The sequence below is a fragment of the Diadema antillarum genome, unplaced genomic scaffold, assembly GCF_040938485.1.
Source record: "Diadema antillarum isolate AM-2024a unplaced genomic scaffold, OU_Dant_1.0 scf00000171, whole genome shotgun sequence".
NCBI classification, from domain to species: Eukaryota; Metazoa; Echinodermata; class Echinoidea; order Diadematoida; family Diadematidae; genus Diadema; species Diadema antillarum.
In genome coordinates, this window is record NW_027271060.1 from 1 (window position 1) to 6,355 (window position 6,355).

The following is a 6,355-nucleotide window of genomic DNA, read 5'->3' on the forward strand; positions in this document are numbered from 1 at the left end:
CAAACTCGCTCTCTTTGCTCGCTCGCATTTAATTATTATGCAATTCACCTGATGTTGCTGCCAGTGATTGCCAGCAGATTGCGCCCGGTGCGCCCCCCCCTTTAATTTACAAAGCAAAAAAAAAAAAAAAAAATATGGCTACAATCGGCAGTTTTGGGACTGTAAAATGTCACCCCCCCCCCCCCCAAGATGAAATCCTAGCTACGCCGGTGCCCTTTCCCCGCTTGGTTTCCCTAAAAAAAACAGTAAAAGTCTAGGGATTGAGAGCTTCCTATATTCCAAATGTCTGTCCAAAAAAATCTCGTAAACATTTAGTGTGAAAACGCACCCCCCTTGAAAAAAAGCTGGTGACGCCCCTGCTCTTTCTCATATTAATAGTATATTATAACCATTATGCATAATAATATAGTAGAACGGAACTCCAGAACTCTAGAAATGGGCATTTTCAAGATTCAAGATTCAAATTTATATTTCTTTTTATTTTCACTTCCATCAAATAAACAAAGAAATTATATACATTGCATATGTACAGGATATTTGTAATAATTGCAGAACGTGATTTGACAAAGTACATATGAAAATGAGAAGCAGATGAAAAAAAACCCCGCAATTATATCTTTGTTATTCTATACATAAAGCGTATATGATGCAAGTCAACTAAGGATGAGGATGGACGTGGAGGGTCCCCAGAGCTTGTACGATATGGGACCCTCAGAAAATGCAAAAGACACCAATATAAAACAAAATAAAACGAACCGATGTCAAGATATCAAAATAATTGGGAAGGGAAAAAAGAAAGAAAAAAGAAAGAAAAAAGCGGGAAAAAACTACAGCACGTGCCATCGTGGACGCAAGCAATCTGGATTCCATGATGTAAGTGATGAAATACAACCTGGATTGAATATAATGCAAAAATTTTTGTACATAATTATACTGTATAGGTAAGACTGCAAGAGAAAGAGAGAATAGACATATCGATCTTATATGCGGAACACTGACAGGTACATGATTATAAAGGAGGACTTATGTAAAAAAAATAAATTCATAATAACTGTTTAATATTCAAAGAAATGATGACTTGACTGAGATAGTGAAACGAAACTAACTCGGTTGGATGTTGTAAGATTTCAATAAAAATAATTTATATTTATTCTGAAAGGAGTTCAGAGATTGAGCTGTTGTAATATTGTTGTGAAGTGAAGTGAAGTGCAATGAAGTGAAGTGTTACAGCATGAATCATGCTGTAACATAATGATAACAGCATTTTCGGATCCCTTTCCTTTTTAGTCAAGTCATGGAAAGGGAGATTGTTAATTTATTTTTGACCACGCCATGTTTTTTTTTTTTCATGATAACTTTTGGGCACACACCCGACCGGGGATATTGTTAATTAATAATATCATTGCCATCACATAGCTATCTCCTTTATGCTCATTTTGGCCAGAAACAATCTCCCTCCCGATCTCTCTCTCCCCCTATTATATCTATATATACATGTATATATAAATGTATATAGATAAATAAATAAATAAATGAATAAATAAAATATATATATATATATACATATATATATTTTACATGCTGTAAGCTTCTCCATAACTTATGGTACATTTTGTGTCCGATTATTCAGATTCAGTTTTTGTGAACAGTATAAGTTTTATTTCTCTACTTGAATAGAACAAAAATGAGTATGATGATATCAAACATATTAACAAATCCGGCATGGATAACGGGGTCATCCCACAAGACGGACACCCATGAGTCATACAGCCCACGAGTCCTTTATACAGCCCACGGGTAATTGACACTAGGCAAATAAAGCCCATGAGACCGACACTAACTAGGTAAAAACAGCCCACAAGCTCGACAGCCAACACGGGGTTCAATGTGTCGCGGTTTCGTCGGCCTTGTTTGCTTAGTGTCATCAACTCACGGGCTGTACGACTCGTGCGTGGGCTGTATAACTCGTGGGTGTCAGTCTCGTGACATGCACCCATATAAACAGCAGTTCTCATATAGACGCAGGTAAATGATACATAAAATATTTCATGACAACAAATCTTTAAGTACAGTGGAGGAGACCGTTTGTCAATAAGCTGATGAGCTTGTTGATCTTGTTGATGAACTTGCATGTGTCAGCCTATCGGCTGTGTGTTATATTACAGGACGTTCATGCTATAAACATGGATTTTAGGTCTTTTTAATTTGGTATGAGCCTGTTCAAGGATGAAATTTCATCCAGGCAATTCTTATCATTCATTGAGATAGGGACTTTCCTGCCTTTTAAAAGCATTTACTGATAGTATACCAGGGGCGTCACCAGCTTTTTTTCAAGGGGGGTGCGTTTTCACACTAAATGTTTACGAGATTTTTTTGGACAGACATTTGGAATATAGGAAGCTCTCAATCCCTAGACTTTTACTGTTTTTTTAGGGAAACCAAGCGGGGAAAGGGCACCGGCGTAGCTAGGATTTCATCTTGGGGGGGGGGGGGTGACATTTTACAGTCCCAAAACTGCCGATTGTAGCCATATTTTTTTTTTTTTTTTTGCTTTGTAAATTAAAGGGGGGGCGCACCGGGCGCAACTGCTGGCAATCACTGGCAGCAACATCAGGTGAATTGCATAATAATTAAATGCGAGCGAGCAAAGAGAGCGAGTTTGGAAATTTTGACATTTTACAGTCCCAAAACTGCCATTTGGAGGCATATTTTTTTGCTTTGGAAATAAAGGAGGGGTGGGGCGCAACGGGCGCATCTGCCGGTAATTACTGGTAGCAACATCAGGAGAATTGCACAACAATTAAATGCGAGCGAGCGAGCGAGCGAGCTTGAATATTTTGATATTTTACAGTCCCAAAACTGCCGTTTGTAGCCATATTTGTTTGCTTTGGAAATTAAGGGGGGCGCACCGGGCGCAACTGCTGGCAATTACTGGCAGCAACATCAGGTGAATGGCATAGCAATTAAATGCGAGCGAGCGAAGAGAGCGAGCTTGAAAATTTTGACATTTTACAGTCCAAAAACTGCCATTTGGAGCCATATTTTTTCTCTTTGGAAATAAAGGAGGGGGGGGGGGGCGCACCGGGCGCAACTGCCGGCAATTACTGGCAGCAACATCAGGAGAATTGCGTAACAACTAAATGCGAGCGAGCGAGCGAGCGAGCTTGAATATTTTTGACATTTTACAGTAAAAAACAAACAAACTGCTGTTTGTAGCATATTTCTTCGCTTTAGAATTTAAGGGGCGCATCGGGCGCAACTGCTGGCAAATACTGGCAGCAATATCAGGAGAGCATAATGATTATATTCGAGCGAGGGGAGCGAGCGAGCTTGAAAATTTTGACATTTTACAGTCCCAAAACTGCCGATTGTAGCCATTTTTTTTTTTTGCTTTGTAAATTAAAGGGGGGGGGGGGGGCGCACCGGGCGCAACTGCTGGCAATTACTGGCAGCAACATCAGGTGAATTGCATAACAATTAAATGCGAGCGAGCGAAGAGAGCGAGCTTGAAAATTTTGACATTTTACAGTCCCCAAACTGCCGTTCTTAGCCATGTTTTTTCGCTTTGGAAACTAAGAGGGGGGGGGGGGGGGTGCACCAGGCGCAACTGCCGGCAATTACTGGCAGCAACTTCAGGAGAATGGCATTACCACTAAATGCAAGCGAGAGGAGCGTTTGCAGCTATTTTATTTTTTTTTCGCTTTGGAAATTAAAGGGGGGGGGGGGACGCCCGGTGCGCCCCTCCCCTGGATCCGCCACTGGTAGTCAAGGGTGTGGGTTTATGTTCATGACTGGGGGAGGTATGACCAGCGAGGTGGCGTCGAAGTGACCAAGCGGGGAAAGGATGTCCAAAATCTGCACTTTAGAGCATCCCCTAAACTAATTGTGCGTGTTTGTTTGTGTGTGTGTATTATATACATGGTACAAGTTAGGAATTAGCCCAGGTCAAGTCTTTTTATTGGCAATGCAAGACATTTTTATATAGACTAGTATGTACAGCAACACTGCAAAATCAATTATCTAGCTTTGATATAACGAAGCGTAAGGTACAAAGGTGTACATTCTACATCACATTGCGCAACATTGTAGCGACTCTTCGTTCGGATGTACTGAGTACACTGCGCACATCCTGCTGTTATGCAGAATGCCAACCAGGAATCACAATCTTTTGTCGGGTCCGGTCTTTTTGAACAATGTTTCACACCATATACCTATTTAATTGTGGCTAAAAGAAATCATAGAAAAATATCTTATTTCTGGATCATCCTTTCATTCAAAAGCAGTTTACTAACACTTGAACTGCTATTTCGGTTAATCTTTTTTTTTTTCTTTTACCAGCGGATTGGGAGGGGGCGCACCCCCCCCCCCCCCCCCCGTAGTTACGCCACTGCTTTTGGGTGAAATAATTGGACAGATTTCTTGAATTCTAACAAAAAAGCAAGAAAATCTTTTCATCGCAGGAATTATGATTATGTGGGGTGGGGCAAATGGTGCGCTTGCCTTCCGATATTTTTATGGGGGCAACTATTTTTGTTTTCTTTCAAAAGCAAGAAAATCTTCTCATTTCGGGAATTATTAATTATGGGGGGGGGGGGCAAAACTAAAATATGCTTGCCTCTCCATTTTTTAAAATATTTTTTTTTTAATGAGGCTAAGGCTCGCTCTTGGGCTGGCAATATGGATTGGTCAGAAGTAACGTACATAGACCCTACATACTTGTAAGTAGCACACGTACATGCAAACATGTATAAGTGCTCCGTATCGTATGGATGTACAGTACGGTCGATAAATAGTAAACACTAATAGATATGTATAAAATCAGTGCTGCCAGAACCAGGGGTGCGAATTGTTTTTGCCGACGATTTCATTTGTGTGTGTGTGTGTGTGTGTGTGTGTGTGTGTGTGTGTGTGTGTGTGTGTGTGTGTGTGTGTGTGTGTGTGTGTCCCTGGTGCAAAATATTAAAAAAAAATAGAAAAGAATGATTATTTAGCGTCCGGCGTTGAGGTCGCTCGCAGACTGATTTTTTTATTATTATTATTTTTTTTTTTAAGGATCTGAAGGGGGGTGCGTTCGCACCCAACGCACCCCCCCTGGTGACGCCCATGTATACGCGAATTCTGCACGACTATCCACACCATGGTTAGAATTGCCAAATGAAATCAAGAGTCGAAGTGAAAACTTCATTTTAGTGGGGTGTTTTAACACAGTATACCGTATGTATACGCAATGGTGAAAAGAATTTGGGGCTTACAATCAAACAAGCTTGCTTTAGTGAAAGATCCGTCATACTTCATTTTGTACAACCCCGATTTCGACTACATTGTAATTGAAGTGTATGCATGTATAGTATTATACATATAGTTATACATATTTTGTTTGTATATTATTATAAGAACTTGTGCTATAGATTTATTACTCTTGATATTATGAGAAGTATATAAAATAAACTTAATTGAATTGAGAATTGATTGACAACTACAATAGGCATTTTTTTTTTTGGGGGGGGGTCAAATCGATCGGTCGAGGGGTAAAGGTGGTTTTGAGTGTTTGAGAATTTGTCGGATAGGGTCTGTCTCTCGATATACGTCGTTCTGTCTGAAAAAAACGGATACATAAACACCAGATTAATCCCGCAGAAGGGTGTTTCTCGAGATAAAATGGGTTCCAGCTAGTAAATGCATGGAATGCACGACGAGGTAAGAAGGCGAGTGTGAATATAAAAACCCTCAATTTTATACTGGTTTGAACGAGAAAATAATAGGCCTAGCTACCTGGGGGTGTTTCATGAAACTTTTCGTCAGTGATTTACACCGACAACTGTTAAAAGCTACTGAAATCTTTGCGTCTGATTGGCTGATAGCAAATTTGTCGGTGAAAACCTCCGACGAACTCGTTGATGAAACCCCGCCCCCCCCCCCCCCCCAGATTTATATAATGTGAAATGAACACAAAATAGTAAAATAGATGACGGCAAGCCTGGTGAGAAGACATCTACCGGCAAGGAAAATGACCAAAACATCTTGACTTTATGAGGGAGGTGAGACACCTCCCTGACTTTACCAAGTCACCTGGGTTTTTTTTAAGGTATCGTAGGGAGGTTGGTAATAGATGGGACATGTGCATTTTACCAAATCCAAGGTGCTGCAAGGAGGTATACCAGAACCTGCTTGGGTGCTGTAACCAGTGGCAGAGGGTCCTGTGTAGTGATACACCCATTCATCTCAGGCCGCGCGATGGGCTCTCGTTGTCATGCTGTCTGGGGATTACGTCATTGGTGATCGCGACTGAATCAAAAATTGAATGGGTTCGCCTGATTTCCAGAGCTTGAGACTGGATGACAGGTGTATTACATAA